The sequence below is a fragment of the Triticum urartu genome, chromosome 6, assembly GCF_003073215.2.
Source record: "Triticum urartu cultivar G1812 chromosome 6, Tu2.1, whole genome shotgun sequence".
Classification (NCBI taxonomy): domain Eukaryota; kingdom Viridiplantae; phylum Streptophyta; class Magnoliopsida; order Poales; family Poaceae; genus Triticum; species Triticum urartu.
Window position 1 is genome coordinate 364215195 of NC_053027.1, and position 17198 is coordinate 364232392.

A 17198-nucleotide genomic window follows, 5' to 3' on the forward strand; every position below is an offset into this window, starting at 1 on the left:
GGTTCTAAACATGTGCCGTGGCCTTCACCCCCGGTTTCGCTATGCTGTCCCGATCCTGATGATACAGACTCCGTTCCCCTCGCTTCTCCGCTGCCGGGCGTTTCTTCTCCTTGAGGAGAGTCGTCTCGCCGCAGACACCACCACCGAAACTGCTCTCCACGCCGCCCGCGCTCCCAACTCCACCACCAGCTCTGGAGGCGGTGGCGGCGGCGGGCAAGGGCACTCCGCTGGAGGCGGTGGACAGGGCAGCTCCAACCACGGCGGGGGCAAGGCGGAGGACGCTGCGGAGGTTGCCGCGGCGGAGGCAACGGCTCCGGCGAGGGCCACGGTTCCGGCTACGGCGGGGGCGGGCACCAGACGCACCCCGTTGCGCCATCCTCCGCTCCCTGGACCAGCATGGTACATGTCTGGCCCATGCTGTGGCGTCCCCACGCACCAGGCGCCGGCATCCTCGGGCCTCGTCCACACGGCGGCGCTCCATTCGCTGGCACGGCCACACACCAGCATGTCATCCCCGGTGTGCCTCCCAACGCACCCGCGGCGAACTGGCAGCCCGGTGTGGTGCCCGCTCATCCTCTGTACGCCGCTCCGCCTGGCGGTGGCTACACTCCTCCGGCTCCAGCGTGGGACCAGAGCGTGCTCGTGCACACGCTCAACGCCATGACGATGCAGCAGCAGCAAACCGCGCCTCCCACCGCCGACTGGTACTTCGATACGGGAGCCACCTCCCACATGGCCTCATCGTCCGGTATGCTTTCCTCCTCCATCCCTTATACTTCCTCTCGCATAGTGGTCGGCGACGGTTCCTCGCTTGCAGTCACGCACACCGGCCAACACCACATACGCACCACCACCCAACCCATCGTCCTCAACGACGTTCTTATTTCCCCCCACCTCATTCTTAACCTCATCTCTGTTAAGAAGCTAGCTCGCGAAAATCCTCTTAATGTGGAATTTGATGATCTTGGCTTTTCTATAAAGGATCAAAGAACGAAGAAGGTGATCCTCCGGTGTAACTCTGCCGACGATGAGCTCTACCCCACAACCAGCTCGCCTCCTCATCGTGCGCACCACGCCCTCACTGCCGTGTCCAAGGATGTTTGGCACCAACGCCTTGGTCACCTCGGTGCCGAATCCCTCCACCACACCCTTCGCCAGTCTGCTCTTGATCACACGAGCACCTCGTCGGCTGTCTGTCATGCCTGTCAATTAGGAAAGAGCACTAGGCTCCCATTTTCTTTATCTGAACATGTCTCGTATTTCCCTTTTCAACTTCTGCATTGTGATGTATGGACCTCACCTACGATGAGTGTTTCTGGATGTCAATACTATCTCCTTGTGCTCGACAACTATAGCCACTTTGCTTGGACTTTCCCTCTTCGGCACAAGTCTGACGTTTTCCCCACCCTACGCGCCTTTCTCCAGTTCACGCGCACCCAGTTCAACCTGCCTGTGCTCACCATCCAGACAGACAATGGCAAGGAATTCGACAACTCCGCCGCCCGCGCTCTCCTATCCTCACTCGGCACCGTCCTACGCTTGTCCTGCCCGTACACCTCTCCTAGAACGGCCGTGCTGAGCGTGCACTCCGTACTCTCAACGACATCACTCGCTCGCTGTTAGTGCACGCACACATGTCATACGCATACTGGGCAGAAGCGCTTCAGACAGCCACATTCCTCCTTAACCGACGGCCCTGCCGCCCCCGACACAACCATACACCCTTCTTCCTCCTTCATGGCACATACCCAGACTACTCTCCCCTCTGTGTCTTCGGGTGCTTATGCTACCCCAACCTCACAGCCACCACGGCACACAAATTGGCGCCGCGCTCTTCCCCTTGCGTCTTCCTCGGCTACTCATCTGACCACAAGGGCTATTGCTATCTCAACCGCGCCACCGGTCGCGTGATCACCTCGCGTCACGTCATTTTTGACGAGTCTGTCTACCCCTTCCACACTCCTCCCTCCTCACGACCAGTGCTCCTCATTGATGGCGATGACGGCGCTGATCACCCCATTACACCCAGCCCAAACCCTGCCACAGAAAATCCCCCCATGATCCGCCTCGGATCGGCCGCTACCCAACCTGCACCCACCCACCCACATGCAGCACCGAACCCACCCCACGCACGGACGCATGCACAATCCCCCGCCAGCATGCCGCGCTACGCCAAAACTCCCGCCTACAGCGCCCAACCACTCCCTCGGATCACCCGCCCGATTCGCCTGCCACTCCCACTTCCTCGGATCGCCCGCCAGATTCACCTGCTGGCCCCAGCGTATCCTCCCCGAACTCCGTACCTAACCCAGCCACCACTCCGAGCCTGCCAGTTGCCCCTTCCCATCCTACCACGCCGCCGGCTACGCCTCGCCATCCTGGCCCTCTCGTTCCTACACATGGCATGCGTACTCGCGCTCGGGCTGGCAAGTTCTTCCCCAACCCTAAATACCACCAAAACTTCCACGCCACTACTTCCGCTGCCATCTCTCCCATACCCAAAACCATACGTGCTGCATTACGGGATCCGTGTTGGTTGGCTGCTATGCAGGTGGAGTACAGGGCTCTCATGGACAACAAGACTGTAACACCCCGGATATGACTTTTCCAATATGTACTCCAACTCTTGCCGTTTCCGGCCTTAAGTTATTTTATTTTCTCAAGTTCGGGTTTTTGTCTCCGTGTGTTGTTATCGTTGTCATGCATCTTTTATCATGTCATCATGTGCATTGCTTTTGCATACGTGTTTATCTCATGCACTCGAGCATTTTCCCCGTTGTCCGTTTTGCATTCTGGCGCTTCGTTTTCCTCCGGTGGTCATTTTTTACCTTTCTTTCATGTGTGGGGATTAAACATTTCCGGATTGGACCGAGACTTGCCAAGCAGCCTTGGTTTACTACCGGTAGACCGCCTGTCAAGTTTCGTACCATTTGGACTTCGTTTGATACTCCAACGGTTAACCGAGGGACCAAAAAGGCCTCGTGTGTGTTGCAGCCCAACACCCCTCCAATTTGGCCCAAAACCCACCTAAACCCTCTCCATCTAGAGCGTTTGATCACGATCGCGTGGCCGAAAACCGCACCTCATTTGGACTCTCCTAGCTCCCTCTACCTCTATATATAGACCCCCTCCTCGAAATTCCCGGATCTCCTCTCTCCCTAACCCTAAAAATCAGCTCCGCCGCCATCGGACACGTCCGGCCGCAACCGGACGCGTCCGCCCGCTCCGCCGGACCTATCAGCAAGCGCCACGTGGGCGCCGAGCCCCACTTTGCCGCCGAAGCCCGCCGGGCCCGTGGCCGGCCTGCTCGCGCCGCGCCCGGGCCAGAGGCGCCCCGCGCCGCGCCGCCTCATCCGCTACCTCGCGCCGCCGCCCGCGCCCGGAGCGCCTCGCCGCGCCGCCGTCGCCGTCCGATCGCCGGCGCCGCCTCCGCCCCTACGTCCGGCGTCCTCCTCGCCGCCCCATCCCGCCGGCCGCCGCCACCGCCACCATCTCCGGCCTCTCCTCCTCCCCGCGGCCCCGAGAACCTCTCCGGCGAGCTCCCCCAACTCCGGCCGGCAAACTCCGGCGAACTCACTCCGTTCATCCTCGGGAAACGCGCCAGATCCAGATCTGGATCTCGTCTGGGTTGACTTTTACCCCCGAAACCCTAGTTCATTTGCTCATGTTCATCGCATCGTAACTTTGCATCCGTAGCTCCGTTTTGGGCATATAGCATATCAAAATGTTTGCCTCAGAGAGTACATCATTTCATTCCATTGCATCATTTTCATTTGATTTCATCTTGATGCCCGAAATGCTGTTAGAAGAGTGCTACTTGAGATAATTGTCAGATCTGCTGCTCCATTTAGTTATTTGTCATTTTTGCCATGATTATTGTGCGCATGATATGCCCATGAGCTCTACATATGTTTTGTTAAGGGTTTTGCCATCTTTCCAGAGGTGCAACCCATGTATTTTTGTGGTGTGTGTGGTGACTAGCACAAGCTTGCAAAGTGAGGCACTTGGTAATGCTGATTTCAGGGACTTAGCATTTCCACTAAGTCCTTGAGTTGTTTATCTCATATGGCCATATGTTCATGTTGTTTCCTAGTGATCCGTGCCTCTTTTGAGGATGATCAGTAAGGATGTTTTGTTAATCTTGTAGTGCTCTATCCATCCATGTCTTTGTTTGCAATTATGGAGCACCCTAGCTTGAGTCAATCGAGTTCTACTTTTGCTACTTCGTGAATCTGGGCAGATTGTCTACTTGTTAGCGATTTTGCCGAGGATGTTGTAGTTGATCCGTGCATGCTATGTTATTGTTCTTGCCATGTCTAGCTTGCATTTTGTGTATTCTTGATGGATGTATTCTTAGTTTGTCATGACTTGCTCTGGGGTGAGTGCATCGAGCTCGTAAACATGCCTACTTGATATCTGTTTTCAGCATGCTCCAGTTTCCACTAAGTCGGAGAACTGATTATGTTTTTGCCATGTTCACATGCTTGCAAATGTATTTTTTGATCCCTTTTGGCTCAAGGTCACTAAGGGACTTTTGTTAAGCTCTTTGAGTAGCTCCATGCCATGCTTTACTTTGCCATGTTCAGGTCCTGTAGCATACAGTTTTGTTGCTCCGAAGTGTGCTACCTGATCTGAAATTCCAGACAAGTGTTAATTTCACTAAGTTTGAGATCTGTTTACCATATGCATTTTTGCCATGCTTGTTTGAACCTGTTAATGGATGAATTGGCCGTAGCTCAGTGCTAGACTTTTGTTAAGCATCTTGAATGCATCCCTGCCATGTATTTTGTTGCCATGTTTGGTGTTGTAGCATTGTTCATCTCATTGCATTTAGATGGCTACTTGCTGTAAATCGCAGAACGTGTCATATTTGAATTGCTTGCCATTTCCAAACCGTAACTCCGATTCCGGCGTTCTTTATATCGTTTTCAAGCGATTTCATCTCATCTTTCCAGTGGCACACTTGGATTTCCATGTTGAGGCCAGGTTCATGCATCCCTTGTCAAATCTTGCATATGCATCCCGCATCGCATCCCGCATAGCATACCATCCTTTCCATCATATTGTTTGAGCTTTGCATGTGGTTGATTGTGTTCTGTTTGCATGTTTGTCTTGTTGGGTAGAGCCGGGAGATGAGTTCTCTAACGAGGAGCCTGTTGAGTTTGCTTTCGAGGATCCAGTCAGCTCTGACAACTTTGCAGGCAAGATGATCATACCCTCGAAATCACTACTATCTTTGCTTTGCTAGATGCTCGCTCTTTTGCTATGCCAATGCTACGATGCCCACCACTTGCTTTCAAGCCTCCCAAATTGCCATGTCAAACCTCTAACCCACCATGCCCTAGCAAACCGTTGATTGGCTATGTTACCGCTTTGCTCAGCCCCTCTTATAGCGTTGCTAGTTGCAGGTGAAGATTGGAGACCGTTCCTTGTTGGAACATTATTTACTTGCTGGGCCATGTTATCTTAATGCATCTATATACTTGGTAAAGGGTGGAAGGCTCGGCCTCTCACCTAGTGTTTTGTTCCACTCTTGCCGCCCTAGTTTCCGTCATATCGGTGTTATGTTCCCGGATTTTGCGTTCCTTACGCGGTTGGGTTATAATGGGAACCCCTTGATAGTTCGCCTAGATTAAAGCTTTTCCAGCAATGCCCAACCTTAGTTTTACCATTTGCCACCTAGCCTCTTTTTCCCTTGGGTTTCCGGAGCTCGAGGGTCATCTTATTTAACCCCCCCCCCCCGGGCCAGTGCTCCTCTGAGTGTTGGTCCGACCGAGTAGACTGCGGGGCCACCTCGGGGTAACTTGAGGGTTGGTTTTACTCGTAGAATGTCTCATCTGAGTGTGCCCTGAGAACGAGATATGTGCAGCTCCTATCAGGATTTGTCGGCACATTCGGGCGGTGTTGCTGGTCTTGTTTTAACCTGTCGAAGTGTCTTGAAGAACCGAGGTACCGGGTCTGATCGGAACGTCTCGGGAGGAGGTCTATTCCTTCGTTGACCGTGAGAGCTTGTCATGGGCTAAGTTGGGACTCCCCTGCAGGGATTTGAAATTTCGAAAGTCGTGCCCGTGGTTATGGGAAGATGGGAATTTTTTAATGTCCGGTTGTAGATAACTTGAACCTTAACTTAATTAAAACGAATCAACAGTGTGAGTTACCGTGATGGTCTCTTCTCGGCGGAGTCCGGGAAGTGAACACGTTGTCGGAGTAATGCTTGCGCAGGTTGTCCTCTAGTTTCTCGATCACGCCTTGCCTCCTCTTCTCGCTCTCTTTTGCGAACAGGATAGCCACCATATATGCTAGTTGCTTGCTGCAGCTCCACATTTTTTACCTTGCTTTACCTATAAGCTTAAATAGTCTTGATCGCGAGGGTGCAAGATTGCTGAGTCCCTGTGGCTCACAGATTACTATTACACCAGATGCAGGGCCTGATGATTCCGCTCCAGGTGACGCGCTTGAGCTCAAGTGGGAGTTCGACGAGGACTCTCAATGATACTATGTTTCTTTCCCTGATGATCAGTAGTGGTGCCCAGTTGGGGGTGATCGGGACCGTGTCGCATGTTGGGTTATCTTTTATTTTGGCGCCGTAGTCGGGCCATGAGTGTTTGGATGATGTAATGTTATTTATGTACTTGATTGACGTGGCGAGTGTAAGCCAACTATGTTATCTCCCCTTTTATCATATATATATTACATGGGATGTTGTGATGATTGCCTAACTTGCGACATATGCCTTCAATGCGATTATGTCTCTAAGTTGTGCCTCGACACGTGGGAGCTATAGTCGCATCGAGGGTGTTATAAGTTGGTAATCAGAGCCTTCCACGACCTTAGGAGCCCCATTGCTTGATCGTTATTAGCGGCCGAGTTGTGTCTAGAAAATTTTTTTGAGTCATTTAGGAATTATATGTCGGAGAGTTTAGGAATTCTTTTTACTCCCCAGTCTTCTCATCGCTCTGGTAAGGCATCCTGACGTAGAGTTTTGACTCTTCTCTTCTCAAATTTCATTAAAAAAAATTTAGGATCACGCGGGTATCTTGGAATCGTTCCGATGGTTTTATGACGAGAACATTGTCTTGGTGCCTCCTGTCAGGGGTTTTGTGGAAGTGTCCCGGGGAGTTGAGCTCTGAGGTGTTGTCGTCATAATTTTATCGTTGCAGTTCTGGAATACCTGAGTCTAGTACGCCGACATCGAAAATCTCTTTTATGCAGTTCGTTGGTGAGATAACCTCGACGCCACCCAGTACTGGGGCGGGAGTTCGGGAGTATCGCCATAACTTGTATAACAGATGCTTTTCGAAGGTTGAGGTAGATGGTTTCCGAAGTTTTTCTCGGTTATGTGTTGAAGGATGGATACAACTGGATGTAGGATTTGCTAGAATTGGGTGATATATTATGCTTCCCCTGTATCCCCAACACCTGATTGCATAACCGGAAAGGTTCGGGAGTTTCATAGGTGGGAATTCTTGTAGCTCTAGTTCTTCTTCCACGGATATTTGGTTTGAGATTGGGATTTCTTACCGAGTATTCGTTCTTGATCCGTACCTTGTTGATTTATTTCTCTACCTAAATTCTAAGTGGCTTCTCAATTTATGGATATGTGACCATTTCAAGAGGAATGCATTCGTTCATTTTGTTCGGATGTGAAGACTTTATGTTGCAATTTTCATTCCATTGGATTCAGCTTCATTTTATCTGTCTATGTGCTAACGGTGGTCAACCTCTTCAGGATGGCTCCCGCTAAGAGCACCATTCAGAATCAGAATCAAGATCCGCCACCACCTCCACCTCCTCCGGAGGCATGGCAAGCTGTGATGGCCGCGACCAATGCAAACACACAGTTGATCATGCAAATTCTCCAAGAGCGCAATCAAGGCAACCAAGGGAACCAAGGCAACAATTAGAATCACTTTGCTACACTCAACCAGTTCCTTGCTAATGGGCCAAAGACTTTCAGCAATTGTGTTGAGGCAACTGATGCTGACGATTGGCTCGTGGATCTGTGCAAGCATTTCGAGTGCAGTAACGTCAGGCCTGAGGACTTCGTCAAGTTTGCTTCCTTCCAACTCAAAGATCAAACTGCAGAATGGTTCCAGCAATACAAGGACTCCAGAGGTGGACGTGTGATTACTTGGGATGAATTCCGTCAAGACTTCAAAGCTCATCATATTCCTCAGAGCGTGGTTGAAAGCAAGCGTGAGGAATTCCGCAACCTGAAGCAAGGCTCTTTGTCTATCTATGACTACAACAAGTTGTTTCAGAAGCTCGCCCGCTTTGCCAAGCAGGACGTCCCTGATGAGAAGAGCATGATATACCAGTTCAGGGATGGTCTCAGAGAAGAAATCCAGCTCGCCCTTGTTCTCTTTGAGCCCTTGAGGTACGATGAGTTCTACAATATGGCATTGAAGCAAGAGGCCGCTCAACTGAGGTGTGATGCTTCCAAGAAGCGAGTCAGAGATGCTACTCCTTCTTCCTCTACTCAAGTGGCCAAGCAGCAGAAGTATTGGCTTTTTCCTCCTCCGTTCCGTCAGCCGTATCAGCAGAAGAGCAAAGGTTGCAGTGGATCTTCCCACCCACCCAACCCTGGCTTTCAGAATAAGACTTCGTCTCAAACTCCAAGATCGAGTGCTCCGTATCACCGTCCGCTTTCAGAGGTCACGTGCAACAAGTGCCAACAGAAGGGTCACTATGCCAACAAGTGTCTCAACCAGAGGCATCTTCCTCCTCCTCCTGTGAGATCGGCAAGTACAGCTGTGGTCAAGCATCACCCCAAGCACGCCAAGGTCAATTTGATGAATGCAGCTCAGGCAGAGGACTCGTCAGATGTCATCATGGGTAACCTTCCTGTTAACGATGTTCCTGCAAAAGTACTTTTTGATACTGGTGCATCGCATTCTTTCTTGTCATGCCCTTTTGCATCGAAGCACAATGTTGATACTGAGATCATGCCCAAAGTCATGCAAGTTGTTTCTCCCGACAAGCTTTTGACTTCTAGTTTGGTTGCTCCCGATATCTCTATCACGTTGGGCGACTACAAGTTTCTTTCTTCTCTGGTGGTTCTGGGTAACTCGGATATTGATCTTATTCTCGGGATGGATTGGCTTTCTAAGCACAAGGCGCATCTTGATTGTGCAGCCAGGCAGATTCAATTGACTCATTCGTCTGAGGATATAATTGTCTTTGCCGCTCGGGATAATACTATCCGTCTGTTTTCTCTCAATGAGAAGGGTGAACTGGATGCTATCTCGCAAATTCCAGTCGTTTGCGAATATCAAGACGTCTTTCCAGAAGAGCTTCCAGGAATGCCTCCGCACCGGCCAGTTGAATTCTTTATTGATCTTGAGCCTGGCACGGAACCTGTGTGCAAGTGTCCTTACAAGCTCGGACCTGGAGAGTTGAAGGAGCTGAAGAAGCAACTCAATATTCAAGAAAGAATGGGTCTCATCCGGCCTAGTTCTTCTCCGTGGGGTTGTGGTGTTCTTTTTGTGAAGAATGATGGAACGGACCGACTTTGTGTTGACTACCGTCCATTGAACAAGAAGACCATCAAGAACAAATACCCACTTCCCAACATCAACGAGCTGTTCGAACAACTCAAGGGTGCCCAAGTATTCTCCAAGCTTGATCTCCGTATGGGTTATCATCAGATTCGAATCCGTGAGCAAGATATTCCCAAGACGGCCTTCAGGACAAGCTATGGTTCATATGAATACACTGTCATGTCTTTTGGCCTCGTCAACGCTCCTCCGACTTTCTCTCGCATGATGAACTTCATCTTCGACGCCTACACCAATGACTTCGTTTTGGTCTATCTCGACGGCATTCTGGTTTTCTCAAAGAACAAGGAAGATCATGCCAAGCACTTGCGTTTGGTACTCGACAAGCTGAGGGAACACAAGTTCTACGCCAAGTTCTCCAAGTGCGAATTTTGGCTCGATGATGTTCTTTATCTTGGTCATATCATCTCTGCCAAGGGCATTGCAGTGAATCCTGAGAAGGTGTCTGCAATTGTGAATTGGGAACCTCCTCAGAACGTGAAGCAACTCCGTAGCTTCCTCGGTCTCGCAAGCTATTGCCGAAGATTCATTGAAAACTTTTCTAAGATCGCGAAGCCTCTCTCAAATCTTCTTCAGAAGCACGTCAAGTACGTTTGGTCTCCGGAGTGTGACATTGCTTTCAACACTTTGAAAGAGAAATTGATCACTGCTCCAGTTCTGACTCCGCCTGATGAATCCAAGCCGTACGAGGTCTTTTGCGATGCCTCTCTCCAAGGTCTTGGCGCAGTGTTGATGCAAGAGAAGAAAGTTGTTGCTTATACCTCTCGCCAGTTGAAGCCCAATGAGAAGAACTACCCCACTCATGATCTCGAATTGGCGGCAATTGTGCATGCTCTTTTGACTTGGAGACATCTCTTATTGGGAAGAAAAGTGGACATCTTCACTGACCACAAGAGTCTCAAGTACATCTTCACTCAGGCTAATCTCAACCTCAGGCAAACTCGATGGGTCGAAATGATTCAAGAGTATAATCCGAGTATCGAGTATACTCCAGGCAAGGCCAATGTGATTGCTGACGCATTGAGCAGAAAGGCTTACTGCAACAGTCTAATTCTCAAGCCTTATCAACCCGAGCTTTGTGAAGCTTTCCGCAAACTTAATCTGCAAGTTGTTCCTCAAGGTTTCCTCGCCAACCTTCAAGTCTCTCCTACCTTGGAAGACCAGATTCGCCAAGCCCAGCTTCTTGATGCTATGGTGAAAAAGGTGGAGATTGGGATTGCCAAGAGTCAACCCAAGTACAAGTGCTACCGCCTTGATGACAAGGATACTCTCTTCTTCGAGGATCGTATTGTCGTGCCCAAAGGTGAACTTCGTAAAGTGATCATGAACGAGGCTCACAATTCTCTCCTCTCCATCCACCCTGGGAGCACGAAGATGTATCAGGAACTCAAGCGGGCTTATTGGTGGACTCGAATGAAGCGAGAGATTGCTTAATTCGTGAATGAATGTGATGTCTGCAGAAGAGTGAAGGCAGAACACCAAAGACCAGCTGGTCTCCTCCAACCTCTTGCCATCCCAGAATGGAAGTTTGACCACATTGAAATGGACTTCGTGACTGGATTTCCAAAGTCCAAGCGTGGCAATGATGCTATATTCGTTGTCATCGACAAACTCACCAAAGTGGCTCACTTTCTGCCTATGAAAGAGTCAATCACTGCAGCTCAATTGGCGGAACTCTATACCTCTCGAATTGTCTCTCTGCACGGTATTCCACAGGTGATCTCTTCAGACCGTGGCAGCATCTTTACCTCCAAGTTTTGGAATTCTTTTCAGAAGGCCATGGGCACCAACATCCGCTTCAGCACAGCTTTCCATCCTCAAACTAGCGGTCAAGTCGAGCGTGTCAATCAGATTCTTGAAGATATGCTCAGGGCTTGTGTGATCTCCTTCGGCATAAAGTGGGAGGATTGTCTTCCTTATGCTGAATTCTCCTACAACAACAGTTTTCAAGCAAGTTCGGGCAAGGCCCCATTTGAAATTTTGTATGGCAGGAAGTGCCGTACCCCTCTCAACTGGTCTGAAACCGGTGAACGTCAGCTTCTCGGAAATGACTTAATCACAGAGGCAGAGGGAATGTGCAAAGTCATTCGAGATAACCTCAAAGCAGCCCAATCCCACCAGAAGAGCTACTATGACAGTAAGCACCGTGATTTGGCTTTCGAGATCGGAGATCATGTTTACCTCCGCGTCTCTCCAATGAAAGGTACTCGTCGCTTCAGTATCAAAGGGAAGCTTGCCCCTAGATACGTGGGACCTTTCAAGATTGTCAGCAAGAGAGGCGATCTCGCCTATCAACTCGAGCTTCCTTCAAACTTTGCAAATGTTCATGATGTGTTCCATGTCTCTCAGCTCCGAAAGTGCTTCAAGACTCCTGACCGCACCGTCAACTTCGAGGACATAGAGCTCCAAGAAGATCTCTCATATCGTGAGCACCCAGTTGCTATTCTTGAAAAGACTGAACGCAAGACTCGCAACAAGTCAATCAAATTCCTCAAAGTTAAGTGGTCACACCATTCCGACCGTGAAGCTACCTGGGAACGTGAGGATCACCTCCGTTCTGAGTACCCGGCGTTCTTTCAGTCCTAGATCTCGGGACGAGATCCTTTCGTAGTGGTGGAGTATTGTAACACCCCGGATATGACTTTCCCAATATGTACTCCAACTCTTGCCGTTTCCGGCCTTAAGTTATTTTATTTTCTCGGGTTCGGGTTTTTGTCTTCGTGTGTTGTTATCGTTGTCATGCATCTCTTATCATGTCATCATGTGCATTGCTTTTGCATACGTGTTTATCTCATGCATTCGAGCATTTTCCCCGTTGTCCGTTTTGCATTCCGGCGCTTCGTTTTCCTCCGGTGGTCATTTTTTACCTTTCTTTCATGTGTGGGGATTAAACATTTCCGGATTGGACCGAGACTTGCCAAGCGGCCTTGGTTTACTACCGGTAGACCGCCTGTCAAGTTTCGTACCATTTGGACTTCGTTTGATACTCCAACGGTTAACCGAGGGACCGAAAAGGCCTCGTGTGTGTTGCAGCCCAACACCCCTCCAATTTGGCCCAAAACCCACCTAAACCCTCTCCATCATCTAGAGAGTTTGATCACGATCGCGTGGCCGAAAACCGCACCTCATTTGGACTCTCCTAGCTCCCTCTACCTCTATATATAGACCCCCTCCTCAAAATTCCCGGATCTCCTCTCTCCCTAACCCTAAAAATCAGCTCCCCCGCCATCGGACACGTCCGGCCGCAACCGGACGCGTCCGCCCGCTCCGCCGGACCTATCAGCAAGTGCCACATGGGCGCCGAGCCCCACTTCGCCGCCGAAGCCCGCCGGGCCCGTGGCCGGCCCGCTCGCGCCACGCCCGGGCCAGAGGCGCCCCGCGCCGCGCCGCCGCCCGCGCCCGGAGTGCCTCGCCGCGCCGCCGTCGCCGTCCGATCGCCGGCGCCGCCTCCTCCCCGATGTCCGGCGTCCTCCTCGCCGCCCCATCCCGCCGGCCGCCGCCCCTCGCCGCGGAGCGCCGCCACCGCCACCATCTCCGGCCTCTCCTCCTCCCCGCGGCCCCGAGAACCTCTCCGGCGAGCTTCCCCAACCCCGGCGAACTCACTCCGGCCATCCTCGGGAAACACGCCAGATCCAGATCTGGATCTCGTCTGGGTTGACTTTTACCCCCGAAACCCTAGTTCATTTGCTCATTTTCATCGCATCGTAACTTTGCATATGTAGCTCCGTTTTGGGCATATTGCATATCAAAATGTTCGCCTCAGAGAGTACATCATTTCATTCCATTGCATCATTTTCATTTGAGTTCATCTTGATGCCCGAAATGCTGTTAGAAGAGTGCTACTTGAGATAATTGTCAGATCTGCTGCTCCATTTAGTTATTTGTCATTTTTGCCATGATTATTGTGCGCATGATATGCCCATGAGCTCTACATTTGTTTTGTTAAGGGTTTTGCCATCTTTCCAGAGGTGCAACCCATATATTTTTGTGATGTGTGTGATGACTAGCACAAGCTTGCAAAGTGAGGCACTTAGTAATGCTGATTTCAGGGACTTAGCATTTCCACTAAGTCCTTGAGCTGTTTATCTCATATGGCCATATGTTCATATTGTTTCCTAGTGATCCGTGCCTCTTTTGAGGATAATCAGTAAGGATGTTTTGTTAATCTTGTAGTGCTCTATCCATCCATGTCTTTGTTTGCAATTATGGAGCACCCTAGCTTGAGTCAATCGAGTTCTACTTTTGCTACTTCGTGAATCTGGGCAGATTGTCTACTTGTTAGCGATTTTGCCGAGGATGTTGTAGTTGATCCGTGCATGCTATGTTATTGTTCTTGCCATGTCTAACTTGCATTTTGAGTATTCTTAATGGATGTATGCTTAGTTTGTCATGACTTGCTCTGTTGTGAGTGCATCAAGCTCGTAAACATGCCTACTTGATATCTGTTTTCAGCATGCTCCAGTTTCCACTAAGTTTGAGAACTAATTATGTTTTTGCCATGTTCACATACTTACAAATGTATTTTTTTTGATCCCTTTTGGCTCAAGGTCACTAAGGGACTTTTGTTAAGATCTTTGAGTAGCTCCATGCCATGCTTTACTTTGCCATGTTCAGGTCCTGTAGAATGTAGTTTTGTTGCTCCGAAGAGTGCTATCTGATCTGAAATTCCAGACAAGTGTTAATTTCACAAGTCTGAGATCTGTTTACCATATGCATTTTTGCCATGCTTGTTTGAACCTGTTAATGGATGAATTGGCCGTAGCTCAGTGCTAGACTTTTGTTAAGCATCATGAATGCATCCCTGCCATGTATTTGTATTCCATGTTTGGTTGCTGTAGCATGTTCACCTCATTGCATTTAGATGGCTACTTGCTGTAAATCGCAGAACGTGGTCTTATTTGAATCGCTTGCGATTTCCAAACCGTAACTCCGATTCCGGCGTTCTTTATATCGTTTTCAAGCGATTTCATCTCATCTTTCCAGTGGCACACTTGGATTTCCAGTTGAGGCCAGGTTCATGCATTCCTTGTCAAATCTTGCATATGCATCCCGCATCGCATCCCGCATAGCATACCATCCTTGCATCATATTGTTTGAGCTTTGCACGTGGTTGATTGTGTTCCGTTTGCTTGTTTGTCTTGTGTTTGGGTAGAGCCGGGAGATGAGTTCGCTAACGAGGATCCCGTTGAGTTTGCTTTCGAGGATCCAGTCAACTCTGACAACTTTGCAGGCAAGATGATCATACCCTCGAAATCACTACTATCTTTGCTTTGCTAGATGCTCGCTCTTTTGCTATGCCAATGCTACGATGCCCACCACTTGCTTTCAAGCCTCCCAAATTGCCATGTCAAACCTCTAACCCACCATGCCCTAGCAAACCGTTGATTGGCTATGTTACCGCTTTGCTCAGCCCCTCTTATAGCGTTGCTAGTTGCAGGTGAAGATTGGAGACCGTTCCTTGTTGGAACATTATTTACTTGTTGGGCCATGTTATCTTAATGCATCTATATACTTGGTAAAGGGTGGAAGTCTCGGCCTCTCGCCTAGTGTTTTGTTCCACTCTTGCCGCCCTAGTTTCCGTCATATCGGTGTTATGTTCCCGGATTTTGCGTTCCTTACGCGGTTGGGTTATAATGGGAACCCCTTGATAGTTCGTCTTGATTAAAGCTTTTCCAGCAATGCCCAACCTTGGTTTTACCATTTGCCACCTAGCCTCTTTTTCCCTTGGGTTTCCGGAGCCCGAGGGTCATCTTATTTAACCCCCCCCCCCCCCCGGGCCAGTGCTCCTCTGAGTGTTGGTCCGACCGAGTAGACTGCGGGGCCACCTCGGGGCAACTTGAGGGTTGGTTTTACTCGTAGGATGTCTCATCTGAGTGTGCCCTGAGAATGAGATATGTGCAGCTCCTATCGGGATTTGTCGGCACATTCGGGCGGTGTTGCTGGTCTTGTTTTAACCTGTCGAAGTGTCTTGAAGAACCGAGGTACCGAGTCTGACGTCTCGGGAGGAGGTCTATTCCTTCGTTGACCGTGAGAGCTTGTCATGGGCTAAGTTGGGACTCCCCTGCAGGGATTTGAACTTTCGAAAGCCGTGCCCGCGGTTATGGATTGATGGGAATTTGTTAATGTCCAGTTGTAGATAACTTGAACCTTAACTTGATTAAAACGAATCAACAGTGTGAGTTACCGTGATGGTCTCTTCTCGGCGGAGTCCGGGAAGTGAACACGTTGTCGGAGTAATGCTTGCGCAGGTTGTCCTCTAGTTTCTCGATTGCGCCTTGCCTCCTCTTCTCGCTCTCTTTTGCGAACAGGATAGCCACCATATATGCTAGTCGCTTACTGCAGCTCCACATTTTTTACCTTGCCTTACCTATAAGCTTAAATAGTCTTGATCGCGAGGGTGCGAGATTGCTGAGTCCCTGTGGCTCACAGATTACTATTACACCAGATGCGGGGCCTGATGATTCCGCTCCAGGTAACGCGCTTGAGCTCAAGTGGGAGTTCGACGAGGACTCTCAACGATACTATGTTTCTTTCCCTGATGATCAGTAGTGGTGCCCAGTTGGGGGTGATCGGGACCGTGTCGCGTGTTGGATTATCTTTTATTTTGGCGCCGTAGTCGGGCCATGAGTGTTTGGATGATGTAATGTTATTTATGTACTTGATTGACGTGGCGAGTGTAAGCCAACTATGTTATCTCCCCTTTTATCATATATATATTACATGGGATGTTGTAATGATTGCCTGACTTGCGACATATGCCTTCAATGCGATTATGTCTCTAAGTCGTGCCTCGACACGTGGGAGCTATAATCGCATCGAGGGTGTTATAAAGACCTGGCGCCTCGTTCCTCATCCTCGCCACGCCAATATTGTGACCGGCAAATGGGTGTTTCGCCACAAGCTCAAGGCCGACGGCACCCTCGAGCGGTACAAGGCGAGATGGGTCGTCCACGGCTTCTCTCAACGCCCTGGCGTCGACTTCGACGAAACCTTCTCACCCGTTGTCAAGGCGGCCACAATCTGGGTCGTCCTCACCATCGCTGCCATGCGTGACTGGCCCGTTCACCAGTTGGACGTCAACAACGCCTTCTTACACGGCCGCCTCTCCGAGCAAGTGTACTGCCAGCAACCTGCTGGGTTTGTCGACGAGGCGCACCCTGATCATGTGTGCCTTCTCGACAAATCTCTCTACTGCCTCAAACAGGCTCCGCGTGCCTGGTTCGCCCGGTTCGCCGCTTACGCCCGCTCGATCGGCTTCGTCAGCTCGCGTGCTGACCCGTCGCTATTCATCCTCCACAACGACGTTGGCGCCGCCTATCTGCTACTGTACGTGGACGACATCGTCCTTGCTGCATCGTCGTCATCGCTGCTCCAACACCTCCAACGACTCCTCTCCACCGAGTTCTCGATGAAGGATCTCAGTCCCCTCCATTACTTCTTGGGGATCGCGGTCACCCGCACGACGGACGGCTTCTTCCTTTCTCAACGCAAGTACGCCGACGAGCTGCTCGACCGCGCCAACATGCGCGAGTGCAAGCCGGCTTCGACGCCCGTCGACACACGCTCCAAGCTATCGGTCACCGCGGGCTCCCCAGTCGCTGATGCCTCCGAGTACCGCAGCCTCGTCGGTGCTCTCCAGTA